Here is a 16,764-nt window from a genome sequence, read left to right as displayed (position 1 = left end):
CAGCCTCCCTCCAGCGCCCCCTATTGGCAGAGTGTAACGGGGGGCGCTGATAAGCACTAACATGATTTGCAGACTCCCCCGTTCCACATAACAAAGGTGAGTCCAGAAGGGCAGGCTTCGTGTAAAGACAACAGTGTAATATCCAGGATGAGTTAGTGCTGCCTTCCATCTACAAGAATTGTTTACGCAGCCCCCAGTAAAGCATCGGGATAGGTCTTTTCCTTTTGGGGAACCTCCTCTGCCTGTTTTTGGAGACTTCCCTGGTGGGCTAGCGGTAAAGATGTAAGAGACGCGGGTTCGATCCTCGGGTCGGGAAGATCTTCTGAAGAAGGGAATGGCAACCCACTCTAGTATATCTTGCCTGGAGAATCCCATGGACAGAGGAGCCTGGCGGGCTATAGTCCATAGCGTTGCAGGGTCAGAGGTGACAAGCAACTTAGCACGCACTACCGGTTTCTGACTATAGATGAGGACGAACCATCGGCAGGCATCCATATGGAGCCATATACGCCCCCTCTTATGCCCCCTCCCCGCCATCAGCTCTTGTCTGCTGCCGGCTTTGGTCACTGTGAGGCAAAAACAATTAAAGGATAACACTTACTTCAGTATCTGGATATAGCAAAATCTTTCTAATTTGCTTTATATCTTTCTTTGCTTTGATGACCTCCTCAAAGTCCCACCATCTTGCCCATTAAAAAAAAAAAAATCACAGAATCTCTCAATAGAGATATGTCTTAAATATTTGATTTTTAAAGTAACCTAAACAGGAATCCACATTTATAATATATGCTAATAGAACATTAACAAATTGTGGATATATTTTGTTAAGATAGTCTACATATTAGCAACATGAAGTGGCCCGTAGTTATGGGCACACCTGGGTTTTGGCAGGAGAGATCTAGCTCTGAATCCTGGCTCTGTTACTTTCTAGCTGTGTGACCACTGGCAGATTCTTTAATCCCTCTGTGTGTCAACGACTTCCTTTATATAGATGGGGCTATATATACAATACCCATTTTATTGAATTGTTGTGAAGATTAAGCAAGATAACATACGAGAGACAGAGGAGCCTGGTGTTCTGCAGTCCCTAGGGTTGCAAAGAGTTGGATACCACTTTTCCACTGAACAACAACAACACTGAGCAGCTTGGCTTTAAAGCTGGCATATGCAGCCCCTTGGTGAAGGTTACTGTTAGGTAGTCTCCAATGGGGCCTAGTTTTATAGCTCAAGGAGGGTACAAATAGTGTTCTTTAACTGGATCAAGGGAAAATGCTGATGCTGGTGATGTGGCTAGACAGGGAGATCAGGGAGGAGACCTGGAATTCGCCCCTTCTCTGTGCTCTTCGTATAAGTGGTCAGTATTAGCACTGCAGGGAGGAGGGGTAGGTGTAAGCTGACCCCAGGGAAATGCAGGAGAGAAAACAGAAAGGCTGGAGAGAGACACAGGAAGATCAGGAGCCAGGCAACCCGCAGAGATCACAATACAGCAGATTCCACACCTTACGTCCGTGCTGGCCTTGAAGAGAAAGTTCAGCAACTGGCAAGAGGGAGGAACAGGGGACTGCCCCATGGTTAAGAATCTGCCTTGCAATGCAGGGGACACAGGTTCCATCCGTGACTGGGTAACTAAGATCCCACATGCCGTCAGGCAACTAAGGCTGTGTATCACAATTACTGAGGCCCTGTGCCACAACTAGAAAGTCTGAGCAACACAAGGAAGATCCCCAGTGCCACAACTGAGACCCAATACAGATAGTAAAATGAATAAATAAATATTTAAAAAAAAAAAAAAAAGGGAGGAAGAGCCCAGTCTCATAGTGCCTGGCGACCAAGCAAGTTTCAAGGCAGGAGCCCAGACCTAGGAAATGAATCCCTTCATGTGGGTTTCTTTTAGCCTTGTTGAGATACAATAAAGCCAGGTGAGCCTGGGGACAAAGATATTTTCAAGTCCCAAACAATGAAACTGATGAGGGCCCTGGTGGCTCAGTGGTAAAGAATTCACCTGTCAATGCAGGAAACACAGGTTTGACCCTCTATCAGGAAGACCTCTTGGAGGAGGGAATGGCAACCCACCCCAGTATTCTTGCTGGGAAAATCCCAGTGGGGTCACAAAGGACCGCACACGACTGAGCATACACGTACACACACACACTCACCTCCCTCAAGTACTGAAAATAAAAGCAACATTAAGCCCAATAATAAATATAAATCTGACACAGTCCTGAGTTATCACAATGACTATTGCTTTGGTTTCATTTCTGAGCTAGCAGACTTTTCGCACTCAGACCCCTCAATCCTTTTCTCCTAATCATGAGTTTCATCTGATTATTGGCAAACAATTTTACCTGCTTCCATGGTCTTTAATCACAAATCTCTGTCTGTGAAATGGTCTAGGAGTTTCAACAATGGGGAAACTAAGGCAGGCTCAACATGATGGATCTGGAAGAATGCAGCAGAGTTTGGTGTTACCCTTGATGGAGGTACAGGGAACCCTGGGCTTCCCAGAGGGCACAGCAGTAAAGAATCTACCTGCCAATGCAGGAGGCTCAAGAGACACAGGTTCCATCCCTGGGTCAGGAAGATCCCCTGGAGTAGGAAATGACGACCCACTCCAGTATTCTTGCCTGGAGAATCCCATGGACAGAGGAGCCTGGCAGGCTACTCTGAGAAAGACTGCAAACAGTCGGACACAGCCCAGTGTACACACACACCCAACAAGAGGGTCAGAGGAAGGTCCAGACAAAAGAGATCCAACCATTTGATGCTGAGTTTACAAACTAGCAAATGCATCCTTTTACTTATTTCATTAGGGTGGTATTCATCCCTAGTATCTGTCAGTTTTGTCCTCTCATTAACTGTAAGCTCCTGAAAACATATTCGTTCTCTCTCACTTCCTAGGGCAGTAGGTATTAGCAGAATTCTAAGGCTACCCAGAAGAGAAAGTTTGCATGTGGTCAGAGAGAGCTAGGGGAGCCCCAGTGACTGACTAAGGAGAAGGGGCCATGACTCAGAGACAGAGGAAATAAAAAGAGATAACCAAGCCAATTTAATATGTTATCAGATAGGTAGAACTGGAGTCTGAGAGAGAGAGAAGGTGCTGAGGAAGGTGGGATGTAGGTACTTTAACCCCTAACCTCATTCAATGTTCGGTATCAGTAGGCTCTTGGAGAAGATGGACTATGGTCTCTAGCCACAGAGAAGTGGTTCAGAGACCCAGCGTGATCATCTTTGTCTCCAATCAGGGATGTAGAACACAACTCAGGCTCAGCTAAGGTTGCCTGGCTGGGGGCACTCTCCAGTCCCACGCAAAACTCTCCCGCCCCCTGGACACACTCCACACTTCTAAAGAAAAAAGATTCAAGAAAGAAAAGAAAAAAAGGAAGAAGAAGAAAAAAAAAAAAACAACACCCCCCAGAACTCAGTAAGAACTTACTCGCTAAATGCAGAGGAAACTTCTGAAGAAAAGGGAACAATCTCCTCAGGCAAACTAACCCGACTCTCCCTGCTCCTCCCATTCCCAAGGTGGATCACTCGCTAAGGCATAAAGGAAGCCCCTTTTCCTCACTCTCTGCCCTCACTTTTGGGTGACGCTCTGCTTGCTACCAAGGCCAGGGTTCCGCTTCTCAGCACCACAGATGGAAGGGCAGCCATGGCCAGGCTTTTTCTGTGCCACCCCAACTCCCCCTCCATGGACACATCAAGACACACTTGTTCGTCCTCATCGCGGTGTCCTGATCCCAAGGGCAAGGACCATTTCTGACTCAGCTCTGCCTCCTTATAGCAGCTAGTGCAAGAACTTGCAAATGACAGATACACCGGAAATGTTTCCTGAATTGAACAGCTTCCTTGGTGTCCCTTGAAGGTCCTCTAAGTACTGGAGTCATGAAACCAAGGCTTACTAATAATTACTGGGCTTGATGGATAGAGGCACCCTCCAACCGTACACAAAAATACAATACCACAGAGTTGAAGCCAACTGAAATCCAAATAGCAATTTCGCTTAAGAAACTTCCTCAGAAGAAATCTTCCAAAACTGAAATTTAAAGGCATATTAATTTGAGATTATGTTACCTCCTACTGAGTCATTATAAAGTCACATTTTAAAGGGAACCTGTAACAAATGACATACACAATGACACTGTTCTATTCGCTCACTGCGTTTAACACTGAGGAAGCTGCTAACATTTCAGTATTAGAGATACTAAGTGGATTAAGACAATCCCTACTCTCAAGCTGAATATTCATTGGAAGGACGGATGCTGAAGCTGAAGCTCCAATACTGGTCACCTGATGCCAAGAGCTGCCTCACTGGAAAAGAACCTGATGCTGGGAAAGAGTGAGGGCAGGAGGAGAAGGGGACGACAGAGGATGAGACGGTTGGATGGCATCACTGACTCAATGGACATAAGTTTGAGCAAGCTCCAGGAGATGGTGAAGGACAGGGAAGCCTGGAGTGCTACAGTGGGGTCACAAAGAGTCAGACATGACTTAGCTACTGAACAACAGCTCAAGCTGTTTATAGTCCTGTGTGGGAGAAATGTTTGAAAATAGACTATAATGCCATGTATAAGTGCAAAAAAGGATATGTGTTGGATATAATGGAGGACCAGTGTTTGAAACTAAAAAAGAAATGGTTAGAAGTACAAGTGCAAACAAATTAATGTAGGTTTTAATGAAATCTAGAAAAAGAAAATTAAGAATTTGTCTGAATGCCTCCTGCATCGTTTCAGGAAGGATCTTGGCTAATTGTTACAAGAGGAACAGATATTATGGATTAAAGAAAACATCCCCTTACGGAAGTCATTTGGAAAAAGAATGTTAGATCCCTACCCTACACTATAAACATAAATAAACTAAAGATTAAAACCAAAAGGAGAAAACAGTTCTAAAATTTCAGGAAATATACAGAATAACAATACTTAGGTTAGGAAAGTATTTTAACTATTATACCAAAACCTGAAAATTATAAACAAAAAAGAAACAGATTTGACTGTGAAAAAATCATAAACAAAAATACAATTTAAAGTGTAAAATGGGTTTCTAGGAAAGCTCCTTAAAATGGAGAGGCTAAGCCCTTCTTTCCTTTCTTTTTATTATCATGAAAGCAGATGTAATTGTTGGAGCTCTGGCAGCTACTTAGGACCTGGAGGCAACATTCAGGAAGGGAGCCATCAAGCCACTTCACTAGTTCTAGACTGCCTACTTCTAGGCTTCATTTATATGAGACAGAATTTTCTGTCTTATGTGGCCACTATTTTTTCAGGTCTCTGACATGAATCACAAATTCTTAGCCCATACGGAAGCTGTTTCCTAACTCAGGGACATTTAGAAACGTAGATATGAAACAGGCCTAGGTTTCAGGGGAGTAAAAAGAAGTTCTGAAACCTGCAAAGTACAGAACAGGAGCTCTAATTTCTGTACTCTCTACCACCACCTCTCCCATCCCTATAACACCACCACCATTATTTGTTTCTTATTTGAAAACACATTTCAGGAAAATGTCTGGAAGGGAATGTACTAAAATATTAACCATGGTATTCTGGGTTGTGTGATTGTGGCTGGTTTTCAGTTTCCCCTTTTCGTCTCATCAGTTTTCTAATTTATCTAGAATGCACAGGCATTATATTTTTTTAATTTGTTTAAAAAAGCTATTTTAGAATCATCTTAGGAAGCAAAACAAAATAGTACTCTCCACTCTTTAATAATACAATAGCCACAATATGGAAGCAATCTAATGTCCATTGATAGAGGAATGAAGAAGATGTGGTATCTTTATACAATGGAATATTACTTAGCCACAAAAAAAAAAAAAAAACAAAAAACAAAATAATGCCATTTGCAGCAACATGGATAGCCCTAGACATTATCTCACTAAGTGAAAAATGTCAGAGAAAAACAAATGCCATATGATACCACATATATGTAGAATCTGAAATATGATACAAATGAACTTGTTTACAAAACAGAAACAGTCTAACAAAGAGAAAACAATTGTATGGTTACAAAGGAGGAAAGGGGCTAGGGGAGAGATAAATTGGGAATTTGGGATCAGCAGACACAAATGACTATATATAGAATAAACAACAAGGTCCTACTGAGTTAGGAAGGGAACAGGAAGTTAGGAAGTTAGCACAGGGAACCATATTCCATATCCTGTAATAAACAATAAAAAAGAATATGAAAAGAAATATATATATGAATATATAATTATAATTATATACTATCGTATTATAATAATATAATACGAATCACTTTGCTATATCCAGAAATTAACATAGTATTTTAAATCAACTATAGTTCAATTAAAAAAAAATCATGCTGTCTTTGATTGCAGAAGTCAAACACGATGCTTTTTCTTTATTTTACCTCTTTGCAGGTCTGTGTGAACAGATCTAGTCTTTATTGGAGGGGGGCGCCGTTCGTAATGTAGGATTGTGTGTATGTGCGTGTATTTAAGTCTAGCTGGATACTAATAGAAAATATGTTCTTAATAACTGTAAAATTGGAAGTTCTAAGGAGAACCTAAATAAAATAATTGAAACACTTGCACCACCAAACGCAAAGTGCCACTTCACTTACTCATATGATCTTTTAAAGGAAAATGACCACCGTACCAACTAATATGGAAATATAAAAATGGATTAAATGACAAAACAACACATATCTTTGTTCTAGTTTCTTGAGCTTAAAAAACAAAATAGAAATAAGAAAACTACTGACTCCTCATGCCATCCTTTTGGAGAGCACAAAAATAAAGTATTCCTAGGATGGGAGCCTCTCTAGGCTATCGGGGCCCATAAGGTCATATCTACAGTATACACTGTGGTCCCCTAGAAGGTTTCGTGTGTGTGGTTATGGTCATCGCCGTCTTTCAGTCATAGAATGTTGCAACAACATGCTGGGCTCTGGGTGGAGAGCAGAGGGAAAGGGAGGAGGAGGAGTGCCGGCGTGTAGGAACCAGCGGTGTCTGTGACTTCTCCCCCACCTACACCTGCTGGTCTGAAAGGCAGAGTGGGTTCCTGAGCAATTGGGAGGACAGACAAACTGAACTTGGTCCTTGGTACCAAGGCTTCAAATACTGTAGTTCCAGCTCATGGGAGACTAGCTTTGTCTTTTTTTTTTTTCCTTTGTTACTTTTTTCGAACTGAAGTATGATTGATTGTTAGGGTCGTATTAGTTTCAGGTGTACAGCGCAGTGACTCGGTTATGTATGTATATGTATATACAGTGACTCAAACAGTAGAGAATTTGCCTGCAGTTCAGGAGGCCCAGGTTTGATCCCTGGGTCGGGAAGATCCTCTGGAGAAGGGAATGGCCACCCACTCCAGTATTCTTGCCTGGAGAATCCCGTGGAAAAAGGGAACGGGTGGGCTCTAGTCCATGAGGTTGCAAAGAGTTGGACACAGCTGAGCGACTTTCATATATATATATATATATATATATATATATATATATATTCCTTTTCAGATTCTTTTCCCTTATAGGTTATTACAGAGTATTAAGTACAAGCATTGTCTTTGCCCTGGACGGTAAAGCTGGGCAGCTGCAGCCCACGTCCGGCCTGGGTAGGCTTTCCATGGTTGACAGTGGACAGGAGCCCATGGTGGAATGGGTGTGGAATTCAAGGATTCAAAACAGAAATTGGACCTCTTTCTCCTTGGGAAGCTCCCAGACCCTCTCCCTGCCTCCGTTGTCTATCCAACCCAACAGGCATGCACTGGTAAACAGGTGCCATGCAAATAGAATACAATCATGGAGGAGCTCACAGTTTAGCAGGGAAGAGCAATCAACAATCAGGGACAATTACATTTGGAAAGTACCAAGGATACTCGTACCAAGTAGACTGAAAGCTCTGTGGGAAAGTGGGATCCCTGGAAGACATCCTGAAGGAGGTAGCCTTTAGGCTCATACTGGATGAGTGCACAGATATGTCAGGCAAAGAGTAGGGTTAGAGGAAACAGTCAGGCTGAAGGTTCAACTTAGTTGCCTAATCCTCAAGAGAACAATAGCATTCCTCACCCTAGCGTGAGATCAAGAATTTCTCCCACTTTACATTCAGTTCCTGGAAATAACCACTTCTCGCTCAGCTCTGGACTTTGACCCAGTTTATTGCCTCCACCCAGAGGGAAAGGCCACCCCTGCCACCTCTAGGCCTCAGCTTGGTTGTGACCCCCTGCTTCCTTGTTCTCTTAAGATCCTGAAACATTACTTCATCATAGCATTTCCCAACACTTTCTCCACAATGTCATAAATTCCTTCAGTTACAAGGACCATGCTTTCTGGTCCACCTCTGAATCCCTGAAGGCTTGCAAATAATAAGCAACATAGACTGAAACATTGTGTTCCAGGCATGGTCTCAAGCCCTTTACATTTAATTCTCACAACAAACCCTGTAAGGCAGAGAGACACTGAGTAACTTACTCAAGGCTACACAACTAGCAGGTGGCAGGGTCAGAATTTGTAGCCTGGGGTCTGACCTGACAACCACTCCCTTATCCGCACTTCACTGACCACACTAGGAATACAATTCCTAGCCAGGCTGCTCAGCCTCTGCCCCTCCCTAACTGAGAAGCCATCAGAACGCAGGCTTTACCTTCATTGGGCCTCAGTTTCTCCACTCACAGTGGAAGCTAGAGTAGATCATGTCTAAGGGGAGAAATTAACCTGCCCAAGAAGAGCACCATGTGATGGGTTCACACTCAGGCAATCAGTTTCAGAGTCGGTTTACTTAACCTCACTCTCACTGCCTCAGGGGCACAACAAATATTTGTGGAATTAGTGAGTGACCAGGTGGTTGAATGGCTGAAACCTGCCCTTCTCTGAAGGGAGGGAGGATCTCTGAATCCATCCAGAAATCTAATGATTGACTCATAGTAGGAAACTTCTAGAAAAATGCATATCAACAGCAGTAAACATATATTACTATTATTATTGTCGTCTGTGTGCATGCTCAGTTGTATCCAACTCTTTGTGACCCTATGAACTGCAACCTTCCAGGCTCCTGTGTCCATGGGATTTCCCAGGCAAGAGTACTGAAGGGGGTTGCCTTTTCCCCCTCCAGGATATCTTCCCGACCCTGGGACTGAACCCATCTCTCTTGCTTCTCCTCTGTTGGCAGGTGAATTCTTTACCACTGAGTCACCTGGGAAGCCAATATTATAATGATGATGATGCAAAAAGAGGGTTCTCTTTTATCTGCCCTTTTGAATCTTGCTTTTTTCTCTTCACAATGCACACTGAAAGTCACTCACTGTCCATACATTTTTGTCAATGTAAATGAAGTTATTCCCAATGTATTTCCAATTATAAAAATTGCTACATTAAAAATTATAGTTTTATATATTTGTTCAGTTATTTTTATTGACTAAATTACTAAAAGAATAATTTCTAGGTCAAAGATTATACAGCTTTAAAATTGTCTAAATTGGCACTACCCAAAAGGTTTTACCCACTTTAACCACAAAAGTAACTGTTTCCCCTCAGCATCCCTGGATATTATCTTTCTTTTTTGTCTTTTCCACAATCAGAAGATGACAAATGCTATCCCACTATGATTTTTGTCTACTTTTCTTTGATTATTAGTGAGCTTGGGCTTCTTTTCCTGTTGTTGAACATTTGCTTTTTCTCTTGGCAGCACTATGAGTCTTGCAGGACCTTAGTTCCCCAACCAGGGGTTGAACCCAGGCCCTAGCAGTGACAGTGCTAAGTACTAACCACTAGACGACCAGGGAAGTCCCTGTATTTCTTCTTATATTTCTTTCCTGTGGATTTTTTCTGTCCCTTTTTCTATAGGGCTGTTAGTTTTTCTAACTGATTTGTAAGAGCTCTTTGAAATTATCAGTTATTTATCCTTTGTTCTGGTTTTAGAGGTATTTCCTCCCAATGTGTTGTTTGACTTTGACTGTGTTTTATGGGGTTCTTTCCAACGGTCAACATTGATGTATTGAAGTTTGCAATCATCTTAAATGTGATTAAATGTATCTATACTTTCACTTTGGCTTCTGAAATTCATATAATACATAGAATGCTCATTTCTACTCCAGGGCCATACAACTATTCACTCACATTTTCTTTAAAAAAAATTGTGATTTTTAACATTTAAATTTTGGATTCCTCTGGAATATATTTTGATGTATGGAATGAAATAGGCAAGGTAATGATTATAATAGGATCAAACAACTATGCTTTGAAATAAAGCAAATGCCAAGCACCAATGAATGGAGGGAGGGGGCCTGGGCACCTGAGAACACAGTGCTGCCTGAAGGGGGGTCACTAAGCTCTACAAACACATTCAGCAGTGATTACATAAACCCCAGGTCATACTTTTGAAAACCCACACAGTGCTGGTGATTTTGTGAGGAATATCAGAACCTGAATAAAGAAAGAGAAAGCAAACAAACTAAATCTTAATTGGTACTCTAAAATGGGATTTTTGGTCCCTCAGATGGTAAAGAATCTGCCTACAATGAGGGAAAGGGTTTGATCCCCGGGTCAGGAAGATCCCTTGGAGAAGGGAATGGCTACCCACTCCAGTATTCTTGCCTAGAGAATTCCAGAGGAATTCAGAGGAGCCTGGCGGGCTACAGTTCATGGGCTCACAAAGAATCAGACACAACTGAGCCACATACACACCACATGAAATTTTATTACCTCTATTAAGAAGCATTCAATCTGGCTACATTCTGAGTAACACAGCTCAAGTATTAAATACGATACTCTAGTGGGGCTCTAATCACAACCCTGATTGAGGAAAGAAAAGTGGATATGGTACACATTGTGATCTAGACAATTGTGCAAAGACAAAGAGCATCTGACATGAAGCTGACTCAATTATACTTGTAGGGGAAGTTTTTTAAAGGGCTAACACACATCGATTCTCTGCGGGAGAAGCACAAAAAGGAGAGTTTAGAAGGTGGTGTTCCTGCAGGAAGATGAAGTAGCACTGGGAGGCCAGTGGGCTGGAAGAAAGCAGAAACAGCCAGTGGAAAGCAAACAGATTAACTACAAGAGTATCAGGAAAAACCAGCCCCACAATCCAATGAGTGGCAGAAGAAGGAAGCCAGACAGCCCTTTCCGGGGTAAAAGCAGGCAAGATACTAAAGCTCAAGGAACGCTGGTCAGGATTGCCCTGAGAAGTTCTGATTGAAGCTCAAAATGCTTGAGTTAACTGGCACTCCCTTCCTCGTGCCCATGAATGCAACCATTTTCTGCCCAGAAATGGAAATAGAATGGAAATGATGGGGAAAGAGGTAACACCTAGGATTTATGGAGTGCAATGGAATGACATAAAGGAAAGGAAATGACAGGGGAAGAGGTAATATCTGGATTTATGCAAAAGCCAGTGTCCAGAGACCACCTCAGGACATTCAACCTGATTACTAACCTCTTCAAAATGATTTCTCTCCCTCTCTGTGTGATTTTATAATCAGCTACTGCCTGCCCATGCAGGAGACACAGGAGACGTGGGTTCAATCCCTGGGTTGGGAAGATCCCCTGGAGGAGGAAATGGCAATCCACTCCAGTATTCTTGCCTGGGAAATCCCATGGCCAGAGGAGCCTGGTGGGTTACAGTCCACAGGGTTGCAAATAGTCAGACATGACTGAAGCAACTTAGCACAGCATTTGACTTCTCTGGGTCTCCGTTTCCTCACTGTGTGGGAACCCTAACTCTAAACCGTAATCCAAACCTCTGACCCTGAATCTGAAAGACCAATTTTTTCACCGCAGCACTACTCACAAGACATGGAAATGTCCATTGACAGTGAATGAACAAAGAAAATGTGGTGTGTGTGTGTGTGTGTACACAGACACACACACACACACACACACACATCAGCCATAAAAAAAGAATGAAATAATGCCATTTGCAGCAACATGGATGGACCAAGAGATCATGATACTAAGTGAAATAAGCCAGAAAGAGAAAGACAGATACCATATGTCACTTATATGTGGAATATAAAATACAAATCAGCATATCTATGAAACAAAAACAGACTCACAGATACAGAGAACAGATTTGTGGTTGCCAAGGAGGTGGAGATGTAGGGGAAAGAAGGAATGGGAGTCTGAGATTAGCAGAGGCAAACTATCAATAGTATACAAGATAAACAACAAGGTCTGACTGTACAGCCCAGGGACCTATGTTCAACAGCCTATGACAAAACATAACGGAAAAGAATGTATATACACACATGCATATATGTAATTGAGTCACTTTGCTGTCCAATAGAAATTAACACAATATTGTACAGCAACTATACTTCAACAAAATTTTTAAAAAGAAAAAGAAAAAAATTCTGTGTTTCTGCCGCCTGGAGTCTTTGTCCTGCAAGCATCATGTCAGAGGCATGGTTCAGAAATCCTTATTTAGTGGTGGCCTTTACCAGGGATGGGAGGAAAGAGCAAAAGACTGGCAGGGAGAACTGCAGGGCAGATATGACAGGTGCTCAAGTGCATATGATGAGGGCCCAACCGGGTAGGTGGCTGGTCGACGGAACAGCCAGAGGAAAGGGTTGTGAGGGACAGGGAGCATGTAGAAGCACCACAGGGAAAGATCTCAGAAGACTTGGAAACAAAATCCGGAAGCTAGGAGCGTTCTGACCCAAAGTTCACACTGGCAGCCCCAAGTCATGAGATTGCCAGGAAAAGTTAACCATGCTAATGCATAATTTTCCCAAAAGTTAAGAAACAACTCTTTCCAAACATACACTGAAATGCATCAAATGCTCGGCTGACTACTTAATGAAAACAGTCAGACGGGAAAGCTGGTTCCAAGAGCATTTTGAGAAACTTGCTACTATATGTGGCTTCCCTGGTGGCTCAGAGGTTAAAGCATCTGCCTGCAATGTGGGAGACCTGGGTTCTATCCCTGGGCCGGGAAGATCCCCTGGAGAAGGAAATGGCAACCCACTCCAGTATTCTTGCCTGGAGAATCCCATGGACGGAGGAGGCTGGTTGGGCTACACTCCACGGGGTCGCAAAGAGTCGGACACAACTGAGTGACTTCACTCTCTTTCTCTCTACACCATGAACTTCCAGATGTTCAAGCTGGTTTTAGAAAAGGCAGAGGAACCAGAGATCAAATTTCCAACATCCACTGGATCATCGAAAAAGCAAGAGAGATCCAGAAAAACATCTATTTCTGCTTTATTGACTATGCCAAAGCCTTTGACTGTGTGGACCACAATAAACTCTGGAAAATTCTGAAAGAGATGGGCATACCAGAACACCTGGCCTGCCTCTTGAGAAACCTGTATGCAGGTCAGGAAGCAATAGTTAGAGCTGGACATGGAACAACAGACTGGTTCCAAATCAGAAAAGGAGTACGTCAAGGCTGTACATTGTCACCCTGCTTATTTAACTTATATGCAGAGTATATCACAATAAATGCTGAGCTAGAGGAAGCACAAGCTGGAATGAAGATTGCTGGGAGAAATATCAATAACCTCAGATATGCAGATGACACCACCCTTACGGCAGAAAGTGAAGAACTAAAGAGCCTCTTGATGAAAGTGAAAGAGGAGAGTGAAAAAGTTGGCGAAGATCATGGCATCCAGTCCCATCACTTCATGGCAAATAGATGGAGAAACAGTGGAAACAGTGGCTGACTTTATTTTTCTGGGCTCCAAAATCACTGCAGATGATTATTGCAGCCATGAAATTAAAAGATGCTTACTCCTTGAAAAGAAAATTATGACCAACCTAGACAGCATATTAAAAAGCAGAGACATTACTTTGTCAACAAAGGTCCACCTAGTCAAGGCTATGGTTTTTCCAGTGGTCATGTATGGATGTGAGAGTTGGACTATAAAAAAAGGTGAGCACCAAAGAATTGATGCCTTTGGACTGTGGTGTTGGAGAAGACTCTTGAGAGTCCCTTGGACTGCAAGGAGATCAACCAGTCCATCCAAAAGGAGATTAGTTCTGGGTGTTCATTGGAAGGACTGATGTTGAAGCTGAAACTCCAATACTTTGGCCACCTGATGTGAAGAGCTGACTCATTTGAAAAGACCCAGATGCTAGGAAAGATTGAGGGCATGAGGAGAAGGGGACAACAGAGGATGAGATGGTTAGATGGCATCACTGGCTCGATGGACATGGGTCTGCGTGGACCCCGGGAGTTGGTAATGGACAGGAAGGCCTGGGGTGGTGCGGTTCACGAGGTCACAAAGAGCCGGACATGACTGAGCGGCTGAACTGAACTGAACTGAACAGAGGAAGGACAGATGCTGAAGCTGAAACGCCAATACTTGGCCACCTGATACAAAGAGCTGACTCATTTGAAAAGTCCCTGCTGCTGGGAAAGATTGAAGGCAGGAGGAGAAGCGGACGACAGAGCATGCGATGGTTGGATGGCATCACCGACTCAATTGGTATGAGTTTGAGTAAACTCTGGGAAGTGGTGATGGACAGGGAGGCCTTGCGTGCTGCAGTCCATGGGGTCGCAAAGAGTCAGACACGACTGAGTGACTGAACTGAACTGATAAAAGAAGGCTAGGGTCAAGTTCCTCTTGCAGATACACCACTGGCTAATGCCTTACAAGATAATAAAAAAAATGATAACATTTGGAATCTCCCTTCTACTGGGGAGAAATTGTTTGCATCTCAACAGAGTAAGATCTGCAAATGGAGCAGCTACTTGACTGAGTCTGCGCCCTTAATTAACAGCAAATAGCCAAGTCAAATGTTCATTCTCTAAATCAGTGGTTCTCAAACAGGAGTGATATTGCCTCTCAAGGGATATTTGGCATCATCTGGAGATGATGGCTTCTGGCCACAACTCAGCCGGGGGTGGGGGGCAGGGGGAGGGATGGCATCTTGTGAGTAGAGGCTAGTGACGCTGCTAAGCATCCTACCATGCAGAGGACAAATCCCATACCAAGACGTATCCTGCGCAAAAGGTGAATAGCATGAAGGTGAGAAGTCCTGCCTCAGGTAAGTGAACTAACCCTTGGGTGAGCTCATTGAAGAATGCCCCTGTGTTCATGTCATCACTGCAAGGGTATGCTGCCTACCTCTTCCTCTTATTCCCAAGTTCTAAATATTTTTTCTTAATGAGAATTGTCAACCATCTGCCTTTGAAGTAAAGTAGACTTCTCCTTTTTACAAGTATGCCATCCAAGTATTTTTAAAAGGTTCCTACTTTACCTGAAGGACTTCAGAAAAATTCAGTGAAACAGAACAACCTTTGCCAGTTATTGAGCCTTTTGTCTTATTAAGATCTTACTACAGTTGCAACAAAGATGATGAGATTTTCCCAGGGAGCATGCAAATGCCCAGAAGTTTCTTAAAAAACAAGAATATTCAACCTCCTTGCTCCCCCCAAAAAGTGGCAACTAAAAAGATGGCCGATAGCACTGGAAGAAGCTGGCAGCAGGGCAGAAGCGTAGTGATATGAAGTACAACTGGGAAAAGAGAATAGAGGCTGATGACCCCACTGCTGACCCAGCCTGAGCACATCTTCTCTCCTGTTCCTACTCCAGACCCATCATTCCAAATCTTGGCCAACTCTACTCTCTACCCAGGCACTGGGGCTGGACTTGGCAGTAATCTTAGCTTCCCCTTTGTTTCTTCCTATCTACAGGAACTCACTCATTCAGTAAGACATTTATGGAGCAGTAATTCCCAGGCAACAAGGGCAATGAGTGCAATAGTCTTCTGGCAGATTGCTAAGCCCTCAGATTCCTCCTTGATTAGCTCTCCATCCTCACCACCCTCCTTTCTTGCCTTTAAACTCTATAGCTGCAGCCTCTTAAATTATTCCCCTGTCCCAATCTGGCCTCCCTTGTTTTCAGATTACCACCCTGAAACATAGCTCTGCCCATGCAACTCCCCTGCCGAAAACAAATACCTAACAATTTCCCTTTGCTCAGGGAATGGGCTCAAAGAATAAAATCCAGACTCCTTCACTCATCAGAGTTCCTTTATACTTAACCCACCTTGCTCAAAGACACTACCGCTGAAAGCACCATCCAGGGTACCTGGAAAAGATGCAGGATTCCCCACACCCATGCCTGTCTCTGACATCCTCCTTTTTGTCAACTTCCTCATCTGCAGATATCAAGATATATCAATTAACATATCTGCCATGAAAGATAAATATTTTCTGGCCCCCAAATAAATATGCCAATGTGAGATGACAATTTATGATCATCTAATCATGTCTGTAGATTAATAACACATTTTTATTAGATTTTTCTTTAAAAAATTAATTTTGCTACTTTTAAACATTCAAAGGTAGAGCTTTTAAAAACCTAAATATGAAGAGCCCTGGGATTTCTTTGGAAGGAGTGATGCTAAAGCTGAAACTCCAGTACTTTGGCCACCTCATGTGAAGAGTTGACTCATTGGAAAAAACTCTGATGCTTGGGGGGATTGGGGGCAGGAGGAGAAGGGGACGGCAGAGGATGAGATGGCTGGATGGCATCGCTGACTTGATGGATGTGAGTCTGAGTGAACTCGGGAGTTGGTGATGGACAGGGAGGCCTGGCGTGCTGCGATTTATGGGGTCGCAAAGAGTCGGAAAGAGTTGGACACGACTGAGTGACTAAACTGAACTGAACTGAATATGGAAAGCAAGTTCTCTAGAAAAAGAGATATTCATCAAAGGAAGCAACTGATACATTCTTTTTAGAATATTTTCACAAAGAATATTTATCATTTCAATACTGCATACAAGGGAGTTCTTGGTGGGCCAAATGTAGGCCTTATCTTGAGGAAGTTAACAGACTACTAGAGAATACAGGCTGGTGTTAGACCATG

The sequence above is a fragment of the Capra hircus genome, chromosome 10, assembly GCF_001704415.2.
Source record: "Capra hircus breed San Clemente chromosome 10, ASM170441v1, whole genome shotgun sequence".
Classification (NCBI taxonomy): domain Eukaryota; kingdom Metazoa; phylum Chordata; class Mammalia; order Artiodactyla; family Bovidae; genus Capra; species Capra hircus.
This window is presented reverse-complemented; position numbering follows the sequence as displayed.